The 25,948-nt window shown below is 41.8% G+C and overlaps 1 protein-coding gene and 1 long non-coding RNA gene across 2 annotated transcripts in view; both read left to right on the top strand.

The window, feature by feature from the left end:
* The window catches only part of LOC140211257 (uncharacterized), a 63,493-nt gene that overhangs the window by 13,323 nt on the left and 24,222 nt on the right, over positions 1 to 25,948 (top strand). The window lies entirely within an intron of this gene.
* Positions 527 to 25,194, top strand: LOC140211258 (uncharacterized). Its single transcript, XR_011889408.1, has 3 exons — positions 527 to 789; positions 18,103 to 18,252; positions 23,625 to 25,194. It is a non-coding gene; the product is annotated as an uncharacterized lncRNA (long non-coding RNA).

Raw genomic sequence — 25,948 nt, 5'->3', positions numbered from 1 at the left:
CGTGACAGAACTTGCAAGAATTTAGTTACAAGTTAACAAGCTGCCTGGTAATATCCAGTTGAAGACACAAAAGATATGACTGTTCTACTGTTGGATAATGTTATCAAATAGTTGTTATTGGTTCAGTCACATCATAAATGTAAGCTCTCTCGATGTGCTAAGCAATTTTTCCAGGTGGTGTGGCCTTTATATTCCTCCCCGCTCCACTCCTCCCACCAACCACAACATCATTTTGTCTTGCTCCACATCTGTAAAACCCTGCAACTCTGAGAACAGGGTTAAGCAGAAGTTTTCTTAGACATTATGCTTGATCTTTCAAATGTACCTTTGTTCCTTTTGTTTCCTGTTTATGGCTAAAACTTTCAGCAACGTGCAATATCTTGCTTTTTGATTTTTTTTAATTTTAAGGGCTGTAACCGAACTGTGCATATTCATTGGTGCATTAAATCAGGAGATGATTGGAGAGTAGCAAAAAGCCTTTATGGCAGCTTTCGTGTTAGTCGTTAGGAAGGAAAGGGTGTGCCAACCACATTCTTCCTGTCAAGCCTTTCAAAAGAACACAGTTAAACAGAACAGTGCATCCTCAGACCTTGCCATAAATCTGTAACAGAAAGCTTCTCAGCTGTCAGTCAACAGCTGAGTGACGTCAGCGAAAGGTATTATTAGAAGTAACACATAACCTTTGCTGTCATCACACACTTCAGTTCACAAGATTCTTGAGATCTTTAAAATGGCTGGTTTATATTCCATGTACACTATTTTGATAAACTGAGAATCAGCCACATCCTTGTAAGTACAATAATAATGAATAAATAGTTAAAATGCAGATAACATTAGAAGCAGAAATGGATGATTGAGTGAGGGGAATAAAATTTGTAAAATAAGTAAGGGTTCATTCAACTCTGTCCCCTGTGACAGAAATAAATGAGTAATATGCTAAATCTAAAGGTAACAGTTCAGAAAGCAGCTGTCATGGTTACTTGTGAATGTTATTGTTAGTCTAGGGTACCTTTATATGTTACAGCTGTTGAAGAATTGAGATTCCTGTGATCTGTATTTTACAGCGAACTGCTTGCTTTTTATTACGTGCATTATCAACATTATCATGTTTAGTAAGACATGTAATGATTATGTTGGTGCCTTCACCTGACTGACAGAATTGCAAAGGCTGTTTTACTAAGCTACTGTGATGTCAAACATGATACTGTAGTCTTCATATAATGGAGATCAAATATCTCCTTCTAGTTTTCCAAAACAGAAAATTATCATTTGCTATCAATCAAAATTCATGTGAACTGTTGTGCTATCCATTTTGAGAAGTGTAACCTCAGCACTCCCATTAGTAATTTGAACTGAACAATTTTAAGTGTTTCTACGTTGAAATATATTCCAATTAAAAGGAAATTACAATTTTGAACATTTTATTTACCCACCTACAGTGTTGACCAGCGAATAATTTTCTGGCGCTACTAATTTTTTCATTGCTGCGACCTGTCAGCATTAGATTTAATGGAACATTGTACCATTTTCTAAAGAATCAAGTTAGGTTTAATTAACAGATTTGTCCTGTAAATTTTGAGCTTCAATATCTGCAATTATATGCTGTTCTTGTGCCATTCATAAATGATGCATCGTGACTCAATAAGTTAATAGGTGTTTGTGAGTCAGTGTTACTAAGGAAGAAATATTATAGTGAATAAACTGGTGCAGCGTACCTCCATGCCACACAGTAAGCTGCATAATTGTGACTCGTTATCATTCAATAAACTGGTATGTTGTGACCTGGTTTCATGTAGCAGACCGGTATATTGTGTATTGGTGCCAGTCCGTGAATTCTTATAATCTTAGGCAGAGACCTCACTGTATTCATGCAGATTGTAATGGTCTTCAGTCTAATCCCATCCTCCTGAACTCCGGGGTCCTGCAGGTCACTGCTCATAAAGTAGTGAACCAAATACTATTTAAATGTGTTGAGCTCTCTGCCTCAACCATCCTTCAGCTGGCAAATTCTACATGTCCCCCACCCTCCAGGTGAAAAAATATTGTTTTCCTCCTCTTCCCTCCAATACTTCTTCCAATGAATGTAATTCTTTGCCTTTTGGTCTCTGGCCCCTCTGCTAGGAGAAATAAGTTTTCATGTGCTATGTCTAGGTCCATCAAAATCTGTGAAAAATGAGGGAAGTGCAAGACAGTGATATATTCTAAATAAGGAGAAATTTTCAAATGAAGAAGGACACTACCGTGGCTGACAAGTGAGGTCAGAGCTAAAGTAAAAGCAAAAGAAAAGGCATACAAGAAAGCCAGAGCTAGTGGGAAGATAGAGGATTTGGAAGCTTTTAAAAACTTGCAGAAGGGAACTAAGAAGGTCATTAGGAAGGAAAAGATGAATTATGAAAGGAAGCTGGCGACTAATATCAAAGAAGATACTAAAAGCTCTTTTAAGTATATAAAGGGTAAAAAGACAGCTGAGGGTAGATATAGGTCCAATAAAAAATGACGCTGGAGATATTGTAATGAAAGACGCAGGGATGACAGACGAACTGAATGCATATTTTGCTTCAGTCTTCACAGTGGAAGACATCTGCAGTGTACCTGATATTGTAGAGTGTCAGGGAAGTGAAGTTTGTGCAGTGAAAATTACAACTGAGAAGGTGCTTAGGAAACTTAATGGTCTGAGGGTGGATAAATCTCCTGGACCTGAAATTCTCCAGGACCTGATGGAACGCACCCTCGGGTTCTGAAGGAAGTAGCTGGAGAGATTGCGGAAGCATTAACAATGATCTTTCAAGAATTGATAGATTCTGGTATTGACCGGATGACTGGAAAATTGCAGTGGAAATGTTACTCCACTATTTAAGAAGGGTGGGAGGCAGCAGAAAAGAAACAATAGACCTGTTAGCCTGACATCAGTGGTAGGGAAGTTGTTGGAATCGATTGTTAGGGATGAGATTAGGAATAACCTGGAGGCACATGACAAGATAGGCCAAAGCCTGAAAGGAAAATCCTGCCTGACTAACCTACTGCAATTTTCTGAGGAAATTACAAGCACAGTAGAAAAAGGAGATGCAGTAGATGTGCTGTACTTGCATTTTCAGAAAGCCTTTGATAAGATGCTGCACATGAGGCTGCTTAGCAAGATAATATCCCTTGGAAATACAGGGGAGTTACTAGCATGAGTGGAACATTGGCTGATCGGCAGAAAACAGAGAATGGGAATAAAGGGATCCTATTCTGGCTGGCTACTAGTTACCAGTGGAGTTCCACAGGGGTCGATGTTGGGACCGCTGCTTTTTACGGTGTATGTTAATGATTTGGACTATGGGATTAATGGATTTATGGCTAAATTTGCCGATGATACAAAGATAGGAGTGCATAGTGTTGAGGAAACAGAGAGCCTGCAGAGAGACTTAGATAGTTTAGGGGAATGGGCAAAGAAATGGCAAATGAAATACAATGTTGGAAAGTGTATGGTCATGCACCTTGGTGGAAGAAATAAACGGGCAGACTATTATGTAGATGGGGAGAGAATTCAAAATGCAGAGATGCAAAGGGACTTGGGAGTCCTTGTGCAGGATACCCTAAAGGTAACCTCCGAGTTGAGTCGGTTGTGAAGAAGGTGAAGGCAATGTTGGCATTTATTTGTCGAGGCATAGAATAAAAGAGCAGGGATGCGATGTTGAGGCTCTATAAAGCGCTTATGAGACCACGGAGTATTGTGTGTAGCTTTGGGTTCCTTATTTTAGAAAGGATATACTGACATTGGAGAGCGTTCAGAGAAGATTCACAAGAATGATTCCAGGAATGAAAGGGTTACCGTGTGAGGAATGTCTGGCAGCTCTTGGGCTGTATTCCCTGGAGTTCAGGAGAATGAGGGGAGATCTTATAGAAACATTCCGAATGTTAAAAGGCCTGAACAGATCAGAAATGGCAAAGTTAATTCCCATGGTATGGGAGTCCAGGACAAGAAGGCACAACTTCAGGATTGAAGGACGTCCATTTAGAACTGAGATGCAGAGAAATTACTTTAGTCAGAGGGTGGTAAATCTGTGGAATTTGTTGCCATGAGTGGCTGTGGAGGCCAAGTCATTGGGTGCATTTAAGGCAGAGATAGATAGGTTCTTGATTAGCCAGGGCATCGAAGGATATGGAGAGAAGGCAGGAGTGTGGGGATGACTGGAAGAATTGGATCAGCCCATGATTGGATGACAAAGCAGACTCGATGGGCTGAATGGCCTACTTCTGCTCCTATATCTTATGGTTTTATGGTCTTAACAAGTCGACAGCAGACGTCACTCAGCTCTGGAACATCTGGACAATGGTGATGCAATCAATGCAGCTCAGCATTCAACACTATCATCTCCTTGAAATTCATCATTAAGCTCCTATGCAACTTGATCCTTGATTTCCTCACTTGCAGTCCCTAGTCAATACAGATCTCCTCCACACTTATCATCAGTACACAAGGCTGCGTGCTTAAGCCCCAGCTTTACTCACTTTATACCGATGACCGTGTGGCTAACTACAGCTTCAATGCTGTACTCAACTCTAGCGTAACCTTATAAGCCTGTTGCTTTTATATTCCATGTAAAATAAAGTATCCACATGTTTTTATATTCCTCTGTCCAGCTGCCTTCCTACCTTTGGTGATCTATGTACGAATACTTGATGGTCCCTCTGTCATTTGACCCAGTCACACTCAACAGTGCTGTATTGTACTTTAGTGCTGCCTTGTAAATTAATGAAATATGGTTCATCATTGCTTGATTAATTAGTGTTTGTGACTTGATATCACTGAGTAAACAACTGGTTTATGATTTGCTTTGTGTGACAAACTGAAATATTGTAACTGTTGATTTAGTTCAGGCCACCTTTAATCAATAGCCCACTTTTTACAATGAAATTGCATTTTAAGGCAGCAAACATCAATGTAGCATCTTTAATGCTGATAAGCCCAGCCCAATTTGTCCTTAAACACAACAATGTGTTGGCTTTGTCAAAGAGCAGTGAAAGGTGGGCCCTATTGCTGTTTCTCATTTTACATGAGCCTAGATTTGAAGATGATTGGATATTATCTCTCCCAAAGGCAAGGGTCTCAGGGTGTGTATGACAATATGACAGTTTAATACAGATCTGCTTCTTTGCTCAATCTACATTGTTCCTTGTTTGTGATTTGGACTCAATGCTTCAGATCAGCCATCTATGCCAGTAAATGTAGAGGAGGCTTAAACCAAAAGCAGAGCAGTGGAAATGATTTAGTAGTAAATGATACTCTACTGATAAACTACAAAATAACAAGCCACGAGGGGCCTCAAAACAAGAGAGAACAGATACATAACACGACAAGACAACAAGGTAACTGAAGGCTAGTAGCAACTGGTTGAGACTGCTGGTTCAGTGTGCGAACGAAGGACTGTGGCTGGGAGCTGAGTTTAAATAGGCTGCAGGCAATGAGTTGAAAATGAGTGCCAGGTGACCAGGTGAGATTGGGAGATGCCTACCTGTGCAGGCCTGACAGTCAAGGTCTCTGGACTAATAATATAACAACTATACTACGTTACCAAATGTGCAAAGTGTTAGAAAGAAAACATCCCAGAACACCCCTCCACCCCTACATGAACAACAAGCTAATAAACGGAAGTTTACAGGCAATGGAGGAAGGAAGGCCAGCCGAGGGATACTGTATTGGAATATTCAAGTCTGGAAGTGACAAAGGGAATAGGTAGGATTCAGGATCAAACATTTCAACAATAGACCAGAGAAAAACAAGAGAGAAAATTAGGCCCTTTGGCCCATTGAGCCCAGGGTGACCAATTTACATTCATGCTGCACAAATCCCCTTTTTTAATTCTCCTTAAATTCCCATCAGCTCCCTCACAAATTCTACCACCATCTACTCTCTAGGAACAATTCACTGTCCACCTGGCCTGCCAAACTACACGTGTTTGAGAATCGAGAGGAAACCAGAGCACCCAGAGGAAACACATTTAGTCACAGGGCAAACGTGGGAACTCCACACAGACAGCACCTGAGGCCAGGATCGAATCACCACTGCACTGCATAGATTTCAGACTTAAAGAATAACTTTATACTTTATTGTCACCAAACAATTGATACTAGAATGTACAATCATCACAGTGATATTTGATTCTGCGCTTCCTGCTCCCTGGATTACAAATCGATAGTAAATATTTAAAAATTTAAATTATAAATCATAAATAGAAAATAAAAAAATGGAAAGTAAGGTAGTGCAAAAAAACCGAGAGGCAGGTCCAGATATTTGGAGGGTACGGCCCAGATCCGGGTCAGGATCCATTCAGCAGTCTTATCGCAGTTGGAAAGAAACTGTTCCCAAATCCGGCCATACGAGTCTTCAAGCTCCTGAGCCTTCTCCCGCAGGGAAGAGGGACGAAAAGTGTGTTGGCTGGGTGGGTCGTGTCCTTGATTATCCTGGCAGCACTGCTCCGACAGCGTGCGGTGTAAAGTAACTCGGTGCTTGGCAATAAAATGGAACATCACTGAATGTGAAATTTGTGGGAATTAGCAAGTGAGAATTTTCAACTCTCACCCTGGAAATTTTCAACCTCTCACTGCAACAGGTGGAAGTTCTCACTTGCTTCAAAAAGAAGAATGATGTGGGCTGCTTTAATGACTATTGCCCAGTAGCATTCACATCGACAGTGATGAAATGCTTTGAGAGGTTGTTCATGACTAGACTGAACTCCTGCCTCAGCAAGGACCTGGACTCATTGCAATTTGCCTATCACCACAATAGGTCAACAGCAGATGCAATCTCAATGGCTCTTCACATGGTTTTAGACCACCTGGACAATACAAACACTTACATCAGGTTGCTGCTCATCGACTATAGCTCAGCATTTAATACCATCATTCCCACAATTCTGATTGAGAAGTTGCAGAACCTGGGCCTCTGTACCTCCCTCTGCAATAGGATCCTCGAATTCCTAACCGGAAGACCACAATCTGTGTGAATTGGTGATAATATATACTCCTTGCTGACGATCAACACTGGCGCACCTCAGGGATGTGTGTTTAGCCCACTGCTCTATACTATATACCCTCGCTATACCCATGATTGTGTGGCTAGGCATAGCTCAAATACCATCTATAAATTTGCTGATGATACAACCATTGTTGGTAGAATCTCAGGTAGTGATGAGAGGGTGTACAGGAGTGAGATATGCCAACTAGTTGAGTAGTGCCACAGCAACAACCTGGCACTCAGTGTCAGTAAGACGAAAGAGCTGATTGTGGACTTCAGGAAGGGTGAGATGAAGGAACACATACCAATCCTCATAGAGGGATCAGAAGTGGAGAGAGTGAGCAATTTCAAGTTCTTGGGTGTCAAGATCTCTGAGGATCTAACCTGGTCCCAACATATCAATGTAGTTATAAAGAAGGCAAGACAGTGTCTATACTTCATTAGGAGTTTGAAGAGATGTGGCATGTCAACAAATACACTCAAAAACTTCTATAGTTGTACTATGGAGAGCATTCTGACAGGCTGCATCACTGTCTGGTATGGAGGGGCTACTGCACAGGAACGAAAGAAGCTGCAGAAGGTTGTAAATCTAGTCTGCTCCATCTTGGGTACTAGCCTACAAAGTACCCAGGACATCTTTAGGGAGCGGTGTCTCAGAAAGGCAGTGTCCATTATTAAGGACCTCCAAAACCAGGGCATGCCCTTTTCTCACTGTTACCATCAGGTAGGAGATACAGAAGCCTGAAGGCACACACTCAGTGATTGAAGAATAACTTCTTTCCCTCTGCTGTCTCATTCCTAATTGGACTTTGAAGCTTTGGACACTACCTCACTTTTTTAATATACAGTATTTCTGTTTTTTTGCACGTTTTTTAAAATCCATTCAATACACGTAATTGATTTGCTTGTTTATTTATTATTATTATTTTATTTGTTATTGTTATTATTATTTTCTCTTCTATACTATGTATTGCATTGAACTGCTGCTGCTAAGTTGACAAATTTCTCGTCACATGCCGGTGATAATAAGCCTGATTCTGATTCTGATGGGAAACAGCATGGTAACGTGGTGGTTAGTGCAATGCTATTACAGCTCAGGGCATTCCAGAGGTCAGAGTTCTGCTCCAGCGCTGTCTGTATCTGTAAGTCTGTACATTCTCCGTGTGAACGCATGGGTTTCCTCCTACAGTCCTCCTACGTATCAGCTAGTTGGTCAATTGGTGATTGTAAGTTGCCCTGTGATTAGGCTAGTGTTGAATCGGTGGGTTGCTGGGCAGTGTGGCTTGGTGGGCCAGAAGGGCCTGGTCCACATTCTGTCTCTAAATAAATAGATACAATCTGAGTTACAAGTGTGAGTCAATGAGGAAATAACTAAGTAGCCTGGCTTCTGCCCTCTGTTTGTTGGCTGCTAACAAGGTGCATAAGGACAGCGTTGCCAGGTGTCACTCAATGGCGAGATGCCCATGGGCACAGCTGCACACAGATGAATCTGACAGTTACCGTCATTAAGTGTGACAATCATACACTCTACGTAGCAGATGGCATGCCTCCGAGGCTGGCGTCTGCCTGTCTCTATCCCCTGAACACAGTGGAAATACCAGGCTTTTTGGATACAGTACAATGCATCTTGACAAGTGCAGTAACCAGGCTATGCAGCTGATCATTCTGTTGCCGTGGCAATGACTGGCAGGAAAGAGGCATTTCCAAGCAATCAGAAAAACAAGAACAGAAAAATCAAAGTGATTTGCATACACAGCTTTCTTTCTTTCTATCCCCATCAAACATCTGCAAAAGCAGACTGTGAGGAGTTCAGTGGTTGGCGGTTGAGAATCTGCCACACAGTGTGGCGTATCTAGATTCAACCGGGGTCTTCTTCTTCCTTCGAACAGATCAAAGGACTCCCACTGGGAGCTTGGTGACAATTCAGTTTTAACCATTAGCAGTCATGGTTCATGAATCCTTAAAGATCAACAGGAGAGTAAAATCCAAAACTACCAATTGGTAAAAGTAACTGTAGTTATCACCACTAATTTGTTTTCTAATTAGTGTTGAGTTAACTCATGCTGTGGATAACAGCTCCGAAGGAAACTGCTGGTAACTAGTAGATAAGTTTAGAGTTGTGGACTTGCTCTGAAACTTTGGAGCTGACTAATACATGATAGGCGACGGTGCACATGGGTCACTTCTCTCCACCTCTGGAATGCACATGCAGTCCAATATCAGAGCCATGTCCTCCACACATTGATTGGGTCTGGTCTAGGGTCGGCGCGGAATAGGGTCAGGCTAGGTTCTGGCTAGGGTCAGCGGGGAATAGGATCTGGCTAGGGTCAGCGCGGAACAGGATCTGGCCTAGGGTCAGCGTGGAATAGGACCTGGCCTAGGGTCAGTGCGGAATAGGGTCTGGCCTAGGGTTAAAGCCGAATAGGGTCTGGCCTAGGGTCAGCGCGGAATAGGGTCGGGCCTAGGGTCGGCGTGGAATAGGATCTGGCCTAGGGTCAGCGTGGAATAGGATCTGGCCTAGGGTCAGCGTGGAATAGGATCTGGCCTAGGGTCAGTGTGGAATAGGGTCGGGCCTAGGGTCAGCGTGGGATAGGGTCTAGCCTAGGGTCGGCGTGGAATACGGTCGGGCCTAGGGTCGGCGTTTAATAGGATCTGGCCTAGGGTCAGCGCAGAATAGGATCTGGCCTAGGGTCAGTGCGGAATAGGGTCTGGCCTAGGGTTAAAGCCGAATAGAGTCTGGCCTAGGGTCAGCGTGGAATAGGGTCGGGCCTAGGGTTGGCGCGGAATAGGGTCGGGCCTAGGGTCAGTGCGGAATAGGATCTGGCCTAGGGTCAGCACGGAATAGGATCTGGCCTAGGGTCAGCGCAGAATAGGATCTGGCGTAGGGTTGGCACGGCCTGGGGTCGGCGTGGAATAGGGTCCAGCCTAGGGTCGGCACGGAATAGGATCTGGCCTAGGGTCAGCGCAGAATAGGATCTGGCCTAGGGTCAGTGCGGAATAGGGTCTGGCCTAGGGTCGGCGTGAAATACGCCATTCCAGCCCTCGAGCCACACCACCCCAGCAACCCCTGATTTAACTTCATTGATATCTTTCTTTATCAATCCTTTTAATAATTAAAAAAGTACATATATGCAAACAAGAGAATTATCTCAAATATCTATATCAATAACAATACAAATAACAGGTAAAATAAACTTTATCAAGATCATACATAGTATTAATTTAATAGTATATAATAAAAAATAAGATAATCAATTCTCCTCTTATTATTTCATAAGAAGAAAAAAAAGATAAAGAAACTTTTATAATATATATACATATAAAAAACCCACTATTCTCTGTAAACAAAAACAAAAATTAAAAAAAAGAAGGAAAAAAAGGGACTGGGCAGCCCATACTGAGAGTAAAAGCAAGAAAAAAGAAACTTTCTGATCAAATTCAAAGTTTCGAGAAAGTAACTAGAAGAGCAATAGATGAAACCATATGAAAATATTGAATAAAAGGTTGCCAGGTTTCTTCAAATTTAAAGGATGTATCAAATATCTGACTTCTTACTTTCTCTAAACTTAGACAGGACATAATGGAGGCAAGCCAAAAAAAGACAGTAGGTGGATTAGAGTCCTTTCATTTAAGCAAAATGGCTCTCCTAGCCAATAAAGTTGTAAAAGCTATCATCCATTGAGCAGAAACAGGAATATATCCTGCTTCCGTTGGAATGATCCCAAAAATTGCTGTAAATAAATTCGGTTGTAGGTCCAAATTCAAGACTTTTACTAAAGTTTTAAAGACATCTTTACAAAAATTATCTATCTTGATACAAGACCAAAACATATGAGTTAAAGTCGACACCTCAATATTAAATCTGTCGCAAATAGGATTAATATTGGGGAAAACTACGGGCTAATTTATCCTTTGACATATGTGCCCGATATACTACCTTGAACTGTATCAAGGAACGATGGGCACAAACAGATGAAGTATTTACCAAATGAAAAATTTTATCCCATTGATTATCTGAAAGTGACTCTCGAAATTCCAATTCCCACGCACCTTTAATTTCATCATTAGATAGCTTTTGCAAAATCAATATCCATTTATAAATTATAACTATCAGACCTTTTTGAAATGGTTTAACCTGAAAAAGCGATCTATCATATTGGGTGGCTAAACAGAGGGAAAATTTGTAAGTAAACTACGTAAAAAATTCCTAATTTGTAAATATCTAAAAAGTGTGCATTAGATAAGTCATATTTGTCCACTAACTGAGTGAAAGACATTAAACAATTCCCCATAAGCAAGTCTAGAAAAGGTATTATTCCTTTGGTTCTCCAAATTAAAAAGGTCTGATTGACCTTTTTTGGTCCTAGCTATGCCCGCCTCTTTGCTGGCTTTGTGGAACAATCTATGTTCCAAACCTATTCTGGTACCTGTCCCCCACTTTTCCTTCGCTACATCGATGACTGCATTGGCGCTGCTTCCTGCACGCGTGCTGAGCTCGTTGACTTCATTAACTTTGCCTCCAACTTTTACCCTGCCCTCAAGTTTACCTGGCCCATTTCCGACACCTCCCTCCCCTTTCTAGATCTTTCTGTCTCTGTCTCTGGAGACAGCTTATCCACTGATGTCTACTATAAGCCTACTGACTCTCTCAGCTATCTGGACTATTCCTCTTCTCACCCTGTCTCTTGCAAAAATGCCATCCCCTTCTCGCAATTCTTCTGTCTCCACCGCATCTGCTCTCAAGATGAGGCTTTTCATTCCAGGACAATGGAGATGTCCTCCTTTTTTAAAGAAAGAGGCTTCCCTTCCTCCACCATAAATTCTGCTCTCAAATGCATCTTCCCCATTTCACGCACATCTGCAACCCCACTAGGAATAGGGTTCCCCTGGTCCTCACCTACCACCCCACCAGCCTCCGGGTCCAACATATTATTCTCCGTAACTTCCGCCACCTCCAACAGGATCCTACCACTAAGCACATCTTTCCCTCTCCCCACCCCGCTTTCTGCAGGGATCGCACCCTACATGACTCCCTTGTCCATTTGTCCCCCCCATCCCTCCCCACCGATCTCCCTCCTGGCACTTATCCTTGTAAGTGGAACAAGTGCTACACATGCCCTTACACTTCCTCCCTTACCACCATTCAGGGCCCCAGACAGTCCTTCCAGGTGAGGCGACACCTCACCTGTGAGTCGGCTGGGGTGAAGTACTGCTTCTGGTGCTCCCAATGTGGCCTCCTATGTATTGGCAAGACCCGATGCAGACTGGGAGATCGTTTCACTGAACACCTACGCTCTGTCCACCAGAGAAAGCAGGATCTCCCAGTGGCTACACATTTTAATTCCACGTTCTATTCCCATTCTGATATGTCTATCTACGGCCTCCTCTACATTAAAGATGAAGCCACACTCAGGTTGGAGGAACAATACCTTATATTCTGTCTGGGTAGCCTCCAACCTGATGGCATGAACACTGACTTCTCAAACTTCCGCTAATGTCCCACCTCCCCCTCGTTCCCCATCCGTTATTTATTTATATACACACATTCTTTTTCTCTCTCTCCCTTTTCTCCCTCTGTCCCTCTGACTATACCCCTTGCCCATCCTCTGGGCTTTCCCCTCCCCCCCTTTTCTTTCTCCCTGGGCCTCCTGTCCCATGATCCTCTCATATCCCTTTTGCCAATCACCTGTCCAGCTCTTAGCTCCAACCCTCTCCCTCCTGTCTTCTCCTATCATTTTGGATCCCCCCCCCCCACTTTCAAATCTCTTACTAGCTCTTCTTTCAGTTAGTCCTGATGAAGGGTCTCGGCCCGAAACGTCAACTGTACCTCTTCCTAGAGATGTTGCCTGGCCTGCTGCATTCACCAGCAATTTTTATGTGTGTTGCTTGAAATTCCAGCATCTGCAGATTTCCTTGTGTTTGCCTGATTGAAAATTGATGGTTTAAAAAAATAATTAAGATGGATATTACTAGAAAGAACAAAGTTATTAAACTCAAAACATCTATGAAACTGAAACCAAATTCTTAATGTATGTTTAATATTGGGATTGAGGTCTCGACTACCAATCTTAGAAAGCAAGAAAGGAAGAGGAGCTCCCAATAAAGAGGCCAAAGAATACCCCTTCACCGAGTTTTTCCTCCAAATCCACCCATAAAGGACAGTCATGTATATCTGGTTAATGAATCCAAAAAGAAATATATCAAACATTAATTGCCCAGTAATACTTTCTAAAATTTGGCAAAGCCATACCACCATGCTTTTTTAATTTCGCAGTAGAGGTTTACTCAATCTAGGATTTTTATTATTCCAAATATAAGATAAAATTTTAGAGTTTATTCTATCAAAAAACAGTTTAGGAACAAAGGAATGGATTGGTTGAAATACATATAAGAGCTTCGGTAGCACTATCATTTTAATAACATTAATTTGACCAATTAATGATAATGTCATAGGAGACCATTTGGAAAGTATTTGTTGCGTATTTTCAATTAATGGAAGAAAGTTATATTTATACAGGTCCTTAAAATTTTTGGTAATTTTAATACCAAGATAAGTAAAGTTATTTTTAGCAATGCTAAAAAAATTTGATCATATTGATCCAAGTAGTTATTAATATGAAACAACTCACTTTTGTGCAAATTTAGGTGTTGAAATTGCAGGGGCCCTGGCAGAAATATTTAAAATGTTGCTGTCTACAGGTGAGGTGCCGGAGGATTGGAGAGTGGCTCATGTTGTTCCGTTGTTTAAAAAAGGATCGAAAAGTAATCCGGGAAATTATAGGGTGGTAAGTTTAACGTCGGTAGTAGGTAAGATATCGGAGGGAGTACTAAGAGACAGTATCTACAAGCATTTCGATGGACAGGGACTTATTAGGGAGAGTCAACATGGCTTTGTGCGTGGCAGGTCATGTTTGACCAATCTATTGGAATACTTTGAGGAGGTTACCAGGAAAGTGGATGAAGGGAAGGCGGTGGATAATGCCTACATGGACTTCAGTAAGGCCTTTGACAAGGTCCCGCATGGGAGGTTAGTTAGGAAAATTCAGTCGCTAGGTATACATGGAGAGGTGGTAAATTGGATCAGACATTGGCTCAATGGAAGAAGCCAAAGAGTGGTGGTAGAGAATTGCTTCTCTGAGTGGAGGCCTGTGACTAGTGGTGTGCCACAGGGATCAGTGCTGGGTCCATTGTTATTTGTCATCTATATCAATGAGCTGGATGATAATGTGGTAAATTGGATCAGCAAATTTGCTGATGATACAAAGATTGGAGGTGTAGTAGACAGCCAGGAAGGTTTTCAGAGCCTGCAGAGGGATTTGGACCAGCTGGAAAAATGGGCTGAAAAATGGCAGATGGAGTTTAATACTGACAAGTGTGAGGTATTGCACGTTGGAAGGACAAACCAAGGTAGAACATACAGGGTTAATGGTAAGGTACTGAGGAATGCAGTGGAACAGAGGGATCGGGAAATACAGATACAAAATTCCCTAAAAGTGGCGCCACAGGTAGATAGGGTCGTAAAGAGAGCTTTTGGTACATTGGCCTTTATTAATCAAAGTATTGAGTATAAGAGCTGGAATGTTATGATGAGGTTGTATAAGGCATTGGTGAGGCCGAATCTGGAGTATTGTGTTCAGTTTTGGTCACCAAATTACAGGAAGGATATAAATAAAGTTGAAAGGGTACAGAGAAGGTTTACAAGGTTGTTGCCGGGACTTGAGAAACTCAGTTACAGAGAAAGGTTGAATAGGTTAGGACTTTATTCCCTGGAGTGTAGAAGAATGAGGGGAGATTTGATAGAGGTGTATAAAATTATGATGGGTATAGATAGAGTGAATGCAAGCAGGCTTTTTCCACTGAGGCAAGGGGAGAAAAAAAGCAGAGGACATGGGTTAAGGGTGAGGGGGGAAAAGTTTAAAGGGAACATTGGGGGGGCTTCTTCACACAGAGGGTGGTGGGAGTATGGAATGAGCTGCCAGACGAGGTGGTAAATGCGGGTTCTTTTTTAACATTTAAGGATAAATTGGACAGATACATGGATGGGAGGTGCATGGAGGGATATGGTCCCTGTGCAGGTCAGTGGGACTAGGGAGAAAATGGTTCGGCACAGCCAAGAAGGGCCAAAAGGCCTGTTTCTGTGCTGTAGTTTCTATGGTTCTATGGTTCTATTTCCAGAAAAACTACTAAATTCAGAAAATATAGATAACATAGAAGGAATAGATTTCTTAGGATCTGAACTATAAACTAACAAGCCATCTGCATCCAACGAAACCTTGTGCACTTTATCTCCTCTCTTATTACCTTGAACATTGTTGGAGTCCCAAAGGGCAATAGCAAGAGGTTCTAAAGCCAAGTTGAATAACAACGGACTAAGAGGACAACCCTGCCGGGTACCTCTGTATAGCCGAAGATAAGGAGATTTTTGATTGTTGGTTATAACTGCCGCCACAGGAGCTTGATAGATCAGCTTAATCCAGGAAGTAAAACCTGGACCAAAATTAAATCTTTCTAAAACCTCGAATAAATAAGACCATTCTACCCTATCAAAGGCTTTCCCTGCATCAAGGAAAACAACATATTCAGATTCTTTCGATGGAGAGGAATGAATAATGTTCAATAATCTCTGAATATTAAAATATGAATATCTATTCTTAATAAATCCAGTTTGATCTTTAGAAATAAACTTAGGTAAAATATTCTCAAGCGTGTTAGCCAAAATCTTAGAAACAATTTTAGAATCCACATTTAATAAGGAAATTGGTCTGTAAGAGGCTTATTTAGATAAATCTTTTTCTTTTTTGGGAATTAATGAAATTGATGCCTCATAGAAAGTTTTCGGAAGGGTCCCAGAGGAAATAGAATCAGTGAAAATTTGGCATAAATGAGGTGTCAGTATTTCAGTAAAAGTCTTAAAAAATTCTACTGTAAATCCATCCGGTCCCAGAGCTTTACCTGATTGAAAAGAGGATATAGCCCTTGCTATTTCCTCTCGTTTAATAGGCGCATCTAATGTTTTCATATATTGAATAGAAATTTTGAGTATATTTAATCTTTGCAAGAATCTGTTCATAAATGTGGTATTGTCTGGAGAATCAGATTTATAAAGGTTAGAGTAAAAATCCAGAAATACCTTATTAATTTCCTGACAATCCAATGTTTCAGTTCTATCAGTTCTTTGTATTTTCAAAATCTGCCTTCTAGCCATAGTTGCTTTAAGTTGACCGGCCAACAATTTACCTGACTTATCCCCATGTATATAAAATTGACTTTTAGACTTCAAAAGTTGCTGCTCAATGGGAAAAGTCAAAAGCAGATCATGCTGTGTTTGAAGTTCCACCCTTTCCTTATATAAATCTTCACTAGGTGTTACAAAATAATCTTTATCTATTTCTTTAATCCTGTTAGTAACCACTAAAAGTTCCGCTTTAGTTTTCCTTCTTAAAGCTACTGAATATGAGATTATCTGTCCCCTAAGAAAATATTTCATCGCATCCCAAATAACCAAATTTGACATACCCTCAGTTGTATTTAATTCAAATAACAGAAATTTGCTCTTTAATAAAACTTATAAATGCTGAATCATGCAGCAGTTTAGCATTAAATCTCCACTGAGATGCATTCCGTATATTATCAGGGAACTTCAGTATTAGTTTCGTGGGCGCATGATCTGACAACGCAATAGCGTCATTGATATCTAGGCTACCTTGTATTCTCTTTCTAAGTTATGATGAAGGGTCACTCATTAAAACGTTAACTGTTCCTCTTTCCACAGATACTAAAGTAACCTGCTAAGTTTTTCCAGGGTGTTCAGTTTTTTTCTTACCCATATAACCATATAACCAATGTAACAATTACAGCACGGAAACAGGCCATCTCGGCCCTTCTAGTCCGTGCCGAACTCTTACTCTCACCTAGTCCCACCGACCTGCACTCAGCCCATAACCCTCCATTCCTTTCCTGTCCATATAGCTATCCAATTTAACTTTAAATGACAATATCGAGCCTGTCTCTACCACTTCTGCTGGAAGCTCGTTCCACACAGCTACCACTCTCTGAGTAAAGAAGTTCCCCCTCATGTTACCCCTAAACTTTTGCCCTTTAACTCTCAACTCATGTCCTCTTGTTTGAATCTTCCCCACTCTCAATGGAAAAAGCCTATCCACGTCAACTCTATCAATCCCCCTCATAATTTTAAACACCTCTACCAAGTCCCCCCTCAACCTTCTACGCTCCAAAGAATAAAGACTCAACTTGTTCAACCTTTCTCTGTAACTTAGGAAATGAAACCCAGGCAACATTTTAGTAAACCTCCTCTGTACTCTCTCAATTTTATTGACATCTTTCCTATAATTCGGTGACCAGAACTGTACACAATCTTTTATCAATCCAAAATCTTTTACCACTGATATTCATATCTGAACAGTGAGAAATCAGATAACCCTCATCTCCTCACTTCTAACTCAATAGTTCATCAAAGTGTGCATCACAGAATAAAGTGGCCACCCACTTTACCTCCTGGTTACAGAAGATACTGCAGATGCTGAGACCTAGAGTCAAAAAATGAGCTGCTGGCGGAACAACTGGATTCTAATCACTAATGCTACAATTATTGGCAGAGTGATCAACCAGTTTACTGACAGGAGTTTCTGTTCAATAATGCGAAAGCTGGGAGTCTGTTCAAAAATTTAAATGTTGCAGATCTTTTACAATGCTAGTTACGTTCCATAGAATACAACCTGTGTCAAAGGTGAAGTTCAGCACAGCCAAGTCAAACAGAACAGACTTGTACACATGAGAGTTGCTGGGTGATGACCTGAAGCAGAGATTCTTGCTGAAACGTTTTTCCTTTCTGACTGAAAAGTTCTAAAGTCCAAATTCTTAGGCTGGTAGGTTAAAATTTATAACTTATCAGACTTTAGCTGTGCAGAATATTTGAGCTGATGATTTTATAGATTTTCACAGCTAGCGAGCTGTATAATATTATCTTATTTGTCCGACTTTAATCTGCTTTATGATCTGATCTGAGTCTTAATGCTGCATTATACTTCCTCATAAACACAGAGCTGCTCAGCTAAAATAACGTATTCCTCTCTCTCACGCAGCCTCCTGGGAATGAGATTGAACTTTGCTGATTTTCACACTGAGAAGCTCACAGATCCACTTGCAGTTCATGGCAATTATCCACTCACAAGTTCAACTGCACCCAACCAGCCATCGCTAATAGAGTAATGCAGACACTCAACTCGAACAGGGTGGATATCTCTTCACTCACAGATGTTTGTTTCACCAGTCTTTCTAGAAATTAAGAAATTAAGAATGTACATGCATGGTGCCTTCTGCAACCACAAACATCTCAAAGCTCCTTATAGACAATAAGCTAGTTTGGAACTTTACCCACTTGTAATAATAGGCATCCGTTAGTCTCGTGAGACCATGGATTTGCGCCTTGGAAGGTTTCCAGGCTGCAGGCCTGGGCAAGGCTGTATGGAAGACTGGCAGTTGCCCATGCTGCAAGTCTCCCCTCTCCACACCACCGATGTTGTCCAAGGGAAGGGCACTAGGGCCGATACAGCTTGGCACTGGTGTCGCTGCAGAGCAATGTGTGGTTAAGTGCCTTGCTCAAGGACACAACAAGCTGCCTCAGCTGAGGCTTGAACGAACAACCTTCAGGTCACTAGCCCAACACCTTAACCACTTGGCCACGTGCCAACACAACCCACTTGTAATACTGAGATAGACAATAAGACGACAAGACAAAGGAGCAGAAGTCGGCCATTTGGCCCATCGAGTCTGCTCTGCCATTTTATCATGAGCTGATCCATTCTCCCATTTAGTCCCACTCCCCCGCCTTCTCACCATAACCTTTGATGCCCTGGCTACTCAAATACCTATCAATCTCTGCCTTAAATAAGATAAATAAAGAATGTAAACTCTTCTATTCACAGCGCAGAGTAATATGTGGACAGAATTCTGAGAGTTTGATTGTTAATTCTTATGAGCCGTGTGGCATTTAGCAGAGATATTCAGGTTAAAGAGGCCAGCCATAGTGCTCTCTCTATAGTAGACAGATTGCAAACAGAGCCAGCCAAGATATGGATAAGTACAAAATAGTGTAGAGTTGCTTTGTCTGAAATGGTGAGCCACATTTTCAACACTCCAGATCTAGAGAATACGCAGAACATTAAGACACATCTGTGTAAAGGGAATATAGAAAAGGTGTAAGGAACATGTTTTAACACTAGAGATTCTGCAGATGCTTGAAGTCCAAAGCAACACACACAAGATGCTGGAGGAACTCGGCAGGTCAGGCAGCATCTACGGAAATGAATAAATAGTCACCGTTTCGGGCCGAGACCCTTCATCAGGACTGGCTTTTCCCTTTTATAGGAAAGGTGGGGACTAATTTTAGTTATGTATAGAGCTATTTCCATACAGCAGATAAAGATTCCATACTGTATAACTGGTCTGGTTACATACACTGGATCAAAATCTCTTGTCTGTTATAGGAAGAAAATATTTGCAATTACATCCATCATAACTGAACACCAAACCACAGCCTAGCTGATGTATTAATTTGGAAGTGTAACCATTTGTTGCTATCCAAGCAAAATATATAGTTAATTTGCACATAGCAGGGACACACACACACCAAAATATGGTCAAATTAGCATTGATTGAAAGAAAGATGTTGTGCAGGACTAGAGGTAAATTTTGAGATTCAGATGGTGCTATGGGATCTTCTACACACATTTAAACAAGAAGCTGAGTCCACCACTAGATTAATTAGCTGATGGGGCAGTGAGAGACTGGTGATGTGTTGCTGTTAAGCCCTTGGCCAGTGAGATGTCTGTAGGGGAATGCGGCCAATTTGGAGTACCTGCGAAGGGACGCACTGAAACTCGGTCAGTCAACGAAAGAACTCTGTGGGAGAAGGATCAGTGTCTAGGCTCCATCTGCTGCCACGCAACAGGGCTATGGGAGTAGCAATTGTTTTTGGGCATCACGGTAGTGTAGCAGTTAGCTTAAGGTGATCACAGGTCCAGCGACCCGGGTTTAATTCCTGCCGCGGACCGTAAGGAGCTTGAATGTTCTCCCTGTGAGCGTGTGGGTTTCCTCTGGGTGCTTGGGTTTCCTCCCACACTCGGAATATGTATGGGTCGGTAGGGTAATTGGTCGCATTGGGTGATGCGGGTCTGTTGGGCTGGAGGGCCTGTTACAGTGCTGTGTCCCTAAATCAGTACAAATAATTTCCTTTCAAAGTATGTCATCCTACCTCCACCTGCAGTTTATTGCCTTACAGGAGAAGTTTCAATTCAGTACACTCATACTACCAAGGGTTGTTTGAGTATGATACACGGAGTATAAGAAATTAGGTGGATGATCTTGTTGCACTATTACAGATTGTCAGGTATGGTGTTGTGGCCACCACTGAGTCATGGCTGAAGAATGGTTGTAGTTGGGAGCTAGATGTCCAAGGTTACATACACGCTGTATCGGAAGGATAGAAAGGTAGGCAGAGAGGGTGATGTGGCTCTGCTGGTGAAGAACAGCATTAAATCAGTAGAAAGATGTGACATAGGATCGGAAGATGTTGAATCCTTGTGGGTTTAGTAAAGAAACGGCAAGGATAAAAGGACCTGGTGGCAGTTATATACAGGCATGCAACAGTAGCTGGGATGTGGACCACAGATTACAACAGGAAATAGAAAAGGTGAGTCAAAAGGGCAATGTTATGGTAGTCATGGGAGATTTCAACATGCAGGTCGATTGGGAAAATCAGGTTGGTAATGGATCACAAGAGAGTGAGTTTGTTGAATGGCTAAGAGATAGTTTTTTTAGAATAGTTTGCCATTGAGCCTACTAGGGGATCACCTGTACTGGATTGGGTGTTATATCATGAATCGGAGGTGATTAGGGAGCTTAAGGTAAAAGAACCCTTAGGAACCAGTGAGTTCAACTTGAAATTTAATCGTGAGAAAGTAAAGACTGAAATAGCAGTATTTCAGTGGAGTAAAGGGAATTACAGTGGTATGAGAGAGGAGTTGGGTAAAATAAATTGGAAGGGAACGCTGACAGGGGTGACAGCGGAGCGGCTGCTGGGGAAAGTGAGGAAGGTGCAGGACAGATGTATCCCAAAGCAAGTAAATACTCAAATGGCAAAATCTTACAACACTGTCTTACATGGAAAGTCAAAGCTGATCTACATGCAAAAGAGAAGACATACAATAAAGCAAAAATTAGCAGGAGGACAGAGGATTGGGAAGCTTTTAAATTCCTACAGAAAACAACAAAAAAGAATCATTAGGAGGGAAAGGATGAAATATGAAAGCAAGCTAGCAAACAATATCAAAGTGGATAGTAAAAGCTTTTTCAAGTAAGTAAAAAATAAGAGAGATGAGAGTGGATATAGGACTGTTAGAAAATGAGGCCAGAGAAATAATAATGAGGGTGAAGGAGATGGCAGATGAACTAAGTGAGTATTTTGCATCAGTCTTCATTGTGTGCCAGATGTTGAAGGTGTGAGGGAAGAGAAGTGCGTGCAAGGGAGAAGGTGTTCAAAAAGCTGAAAGATCTAAGGTCACCCGGACCAGGTGAACTGCACCTTAGGATTCTGAAAGAGGTAATGGTAGAAATTCTGGAGGCATTAGTAATGCTCTTTCAAAAATCATTTGATGTTTGGAATCTGGCATGCTGCCAGAATCTGAAAAATTGCAAATGTCACTCACTCGTTAAGAAAGGGGGAAGGCAACAGAATGGAAATTATAGACCTGTTAGCCTGACCTCAGTGGTTGGGAAGATGTTGGAGTCAATTGTTAAGATTGTTACGGAGCACTTGGAGACACAAGCCAAGATAGGACAAAGTCAGCATGGTTTCCTTAAGTGAAAATCTTGCCTGACAAACCTGTTGGAGTTCCTTGAGGAGATTACAAGTAGGATACATAAAGAGGATGCAGTGAATGTTGTATATTTGGACGTTCAGAAGGCCTTTGACAAGGTGTCACATATGAGGTTGCTTACCAAGTTAAGAGCCCATGGTATTACAGGACCGCTTCTTTTTATGCGGTATGTCAATGATTTAGATGATGGAATAGGTGGCTTTGTTGCCAAGTTTGCAGATGATACGCAGGTTGGTAGAGGGGTAGGTACTGTTGAGGAAACAGATAGTTTGCAGAAGGATTTTGACAGGTTAGGAGAATGGGCAAGAGATTAGCAAATTAAATACAATGTTGGAAAATGCATGGCCATGAAATAAATGTGCAGACTATTATCTAAACGGAGAGAAAATCCAAAAATCTGACATGCACAGGGACTTAGGAGTCATTGTGCAGAACACCCTAAATGTTCACTTGTAGGTTGAGTCAGTGGTGAGGAAAGCAAATGCAAATAGTTTTCATTTCAAGAGTTCTAGAATACAAAAGTAGGGCTTTATAAGGCACTGGTGAAGCCTCGCCTTGAATATTGTGAACAATTTTGGGCTCCTCATCTAAGAAAAGATGACCTGGCATTTGAAAGGGTTCAGAGGAGGTCCACAAGGATGATTCTGGGAATGAAAAGGTTATCATACGAGGTACGTTTGATAGATCTGGGTCTGTACTCACTGGAATTTAGAAGGATGAGAGGGAGGATCTCATTGAAGCTTTTCAAATGTTGAAAGGCCTAGACAGAGTAGATGTGGAAAGGATATTTTCCATGGTGGGGGAGTTTAGGACAAGAGGGGACAGCCTCAGATTAGAGGGACTCCATTTAAAACAGAGATGTGGAGACATTTCTTTAACCAGAGGGTGGTAAATTTGTGGAATTTATTACCACAGATAGCTGTGAAGGCCAGGTTGTTGGGTGTATTTAACAGCATTGCTGTTGCCCACAAAGCAGGCTACCCCTCTCCACACAGCGGATACCTTCAAAGGAATGGCCAAGACCGATACAGATTAGCACTAGTTGTGTTGCAAGAGTTGCTAATTCACATTGAATTTAATATAGGGCTGACTTCCGGACTCCATCTCTGAATTTTTCATCAGGATTTACTCCCAAGGCCTTCCCCATGAGTGGGTATAGCCATATGGCAGCAGAGGATTGAGATCAGAATTTCACTTCTCCTGGATAAGCTGCCAACCACAGCTAACTAGCCCTATCTGCCCAAAGCAACTGGTTTTAAGGCACCAGTAACCCACCTTTTCCTCTTCTCCTGTCAGTAGAGATGGTTCGGTCAGGCTTCATAGCAAAGCTGCACGTGAAGGCCAGGAGCTGGAATTGGTTTTCAGAGGCTATTCGAGATTTACACCATTGGGAACATATAATAGATAGCGAGAGTGTATTCCCACTACCCCCCTCCCCGGCTATAACAGCTGTTACATACTTGTGAGTACCTTGTGACTGTCTTATGATCATGATGTAATTGAGTATCTTGCGAGCACGCTGTAATTGTCTCGTGATGGTGGGGTGATGTAATTTTTCCGCCAGTGTGAGGTCATGTGATGACATGTTCTCTACAGGTATATAACTGGAAACCCCTGCTGTTACACAGTTTAGTTTATTGTTTAATTCGTCAGTTACTCTGTTATGCTGCGTATTCATCTCATGATGCAGTTTCGTTTTAAAGTGGAATTTTACTTTCTATTGTAAGTCTAGTATTGGAGAGTGAAGACCTTACTAAAGTACGGGAAGCTGGAGGATTGAATAAGGTTGGTGTTGTTCGGTGGTTTCATAAAGGATCGACCTGATTGAATCTTCGTTCAGAAATAGTGACCTGCAACAGAGGTAACCCCTGTAAGATCAGGAAGGTTTTTTTCAATGTTCATTCGCCAGGAAAAGGTCAGTTCCTTTAAGCCGTTTTATTTCCTTCATCGCGAATCCTTTGAAAAATCAGCAGTAATGTCACGTCTTCGAAGAAATCCGTTTCCAGAGAAGTCTCTCCTTACTGACTGTATAAATCACTTGGACTTTCGAATTTACCACTTTAAGAACTGTTCCAGATTTGCCGTATAGCCATTAACTTCCGGTTGTTAGTCGATTGAATACTTTACGCTATTGTTGAGCAGAGTTTAATAAATGTTTGTTTGTTTTTAAAAATCTGACTTAATTATATATTCATTGTCACTGGTCACGTGACACACTAAATATATTTAAGATACAGTTAGATAGATTTTTACATAGTAGGGGAATTAAAGGTTATGGGGAAAAGGCAGGTAGATGGAGCTGAGTTTACGGACAGATCAGCCATGATCTTATAGAATGGCGGGGCAGGCTCGATGGGCCGGATGGCCTGCTCCTGCTCCTATTTCTTATGTTCTTATGTTCTTATGTAACTGTCATATAAGCAGCCCAGTACCGCCTGCATCAGATGGATAATACCATCCCACAGCAACTTCAACTACAAAGTCATGAGTAAAGAACTGGAGGTGAAAGTGAACACAACTACATGGACACGGAGTGCTCTGGGAAGGAGACTGGAATACAACAGCCAGTCCACATTCAATTCACAGTTATGGCTAGTACAATATATCAAAAGTATACACAGTCACATTGAAACGACCCTGTATTTAGAAGTGCTTTCTTTCCCCGTTGGTAAATGTTTGTCATTAAGGCTGTGAGGTATCATTTACAGTTATTCACAGCTGCTTTCTTAGAAGGAAGTATTATTTAGTCCCTGAGAAACAAGGTGGTAATGGGTTCAAATTTTGAGGATGTTGAAGTCAGACAAGATGTCATTCTTGAATGTCCTTCTGTGATCTGACTTTAACAAAGCATTTTGCTGCGATGTTGAGTTCAAGTTCAATTCTTATTCATCCATACATGAATACAACCAAATGAAACAATGTTCCTTTGGAGCCAAGGTGCTCCAAACACAGTATCTGCATGGTCATACACAGCACAAGGCACAAACAGCCCATATAAGAGAGCAGTAAGCGTGCCATCACACAAAAGAATATAATCAGACTCAGATTTAATATCACTGGCATACCACATGAAATTTGTTGTTATGTGTAAATTACAGAAAGAAGTACATGTATATTTCATATACATATTATAAAATGTTAAATTAAATAAGTTGAGCAAAAAGAGAAAAAAATTAGTGAGCAACACATATCAAAGTTGCTGGTGAACGCAGCAGGCCAGGCAGTGTCTCCAGGAAGAGGTGCAGTCGACGTTTCAGGCCGAGACCCTTCGTCAGGACTAACTGAAGGAAGAGTTAGTAAGAGATTTGAAAGTGGAAGGGGGAAGGGGAGATCCAAAATGATAGAAGACAGGAGGGGGAGGGATGGAGCCAAGAGCTGGACAGGTGATTGACAAAAGGGATATGAGAGGATCATGGGACAGGAGGCCCAGGAAGTTGTGTTCAAGGGTTCAATGTCTGTTCAGAAATCTGATGACTGAGGGGAAGACGTTGTTCCTGAATCATTGAGTGTGTGTTTTCAGGCTCCTGTACCTCCTCTGTGATAGTAGCAATGAGAAGAGGGCATGTCCTGGGTAATGGGGGTCCTTAATGATGGACGCTGCCTTTTCCAAGCATCGCTCATTGAAGATGTCCTGGATGCTGGGGAGGTTAGTGACCGTGATGGAACTGATTGAGTTTACAACTTTCTGTGGCTCAACCCTGTGCAGGAGCACCCCCCCCCCACCCCGATACTAATATAGCCAAAATTCCTGACTTCATGAACATGCCGGCAGAAGTCTGTAGTCAAACACAGTCCTGCTTAATTTGCACCGAGTGGAGGACAGCCCTGAGCCCAGCATGAAACTGCGTCTCACCACCTCCATCACCAGCTCCAACGCATCTCTTTGGGGCAGCTGCAAGCTGAGGTCACCAGAGCTTCAGACCTTGTCCTTGCTACCACCGAAGCCACACAGCCCCCCCACCGTCAGTTCCGCCAGTAAACCCGTGAACTGGACTTGCAGCTTTCCACGTTACAAGCGTCCAACAGGATCTTGTGACCACATGAAAAATGA

This window comes from Mobula birostris, chromosome 16 (genome assembly GCF_030028105.1).
Source record: "Mobula birostris isolate sMobBir1 chromosome 16, sMobBir1.hap1, whole genome shotgun sequence".
NCBI lineage: Eukaryota > Metazoa > Chordata > Chondrichthyes > Myliobatiformes > Myliobatidae > Mobula > Mobula birostris.
Note: the sequence above shows the minus strand (reverse complement) of the source record. Positions and strands in the feature narration are given on the sequence as shown.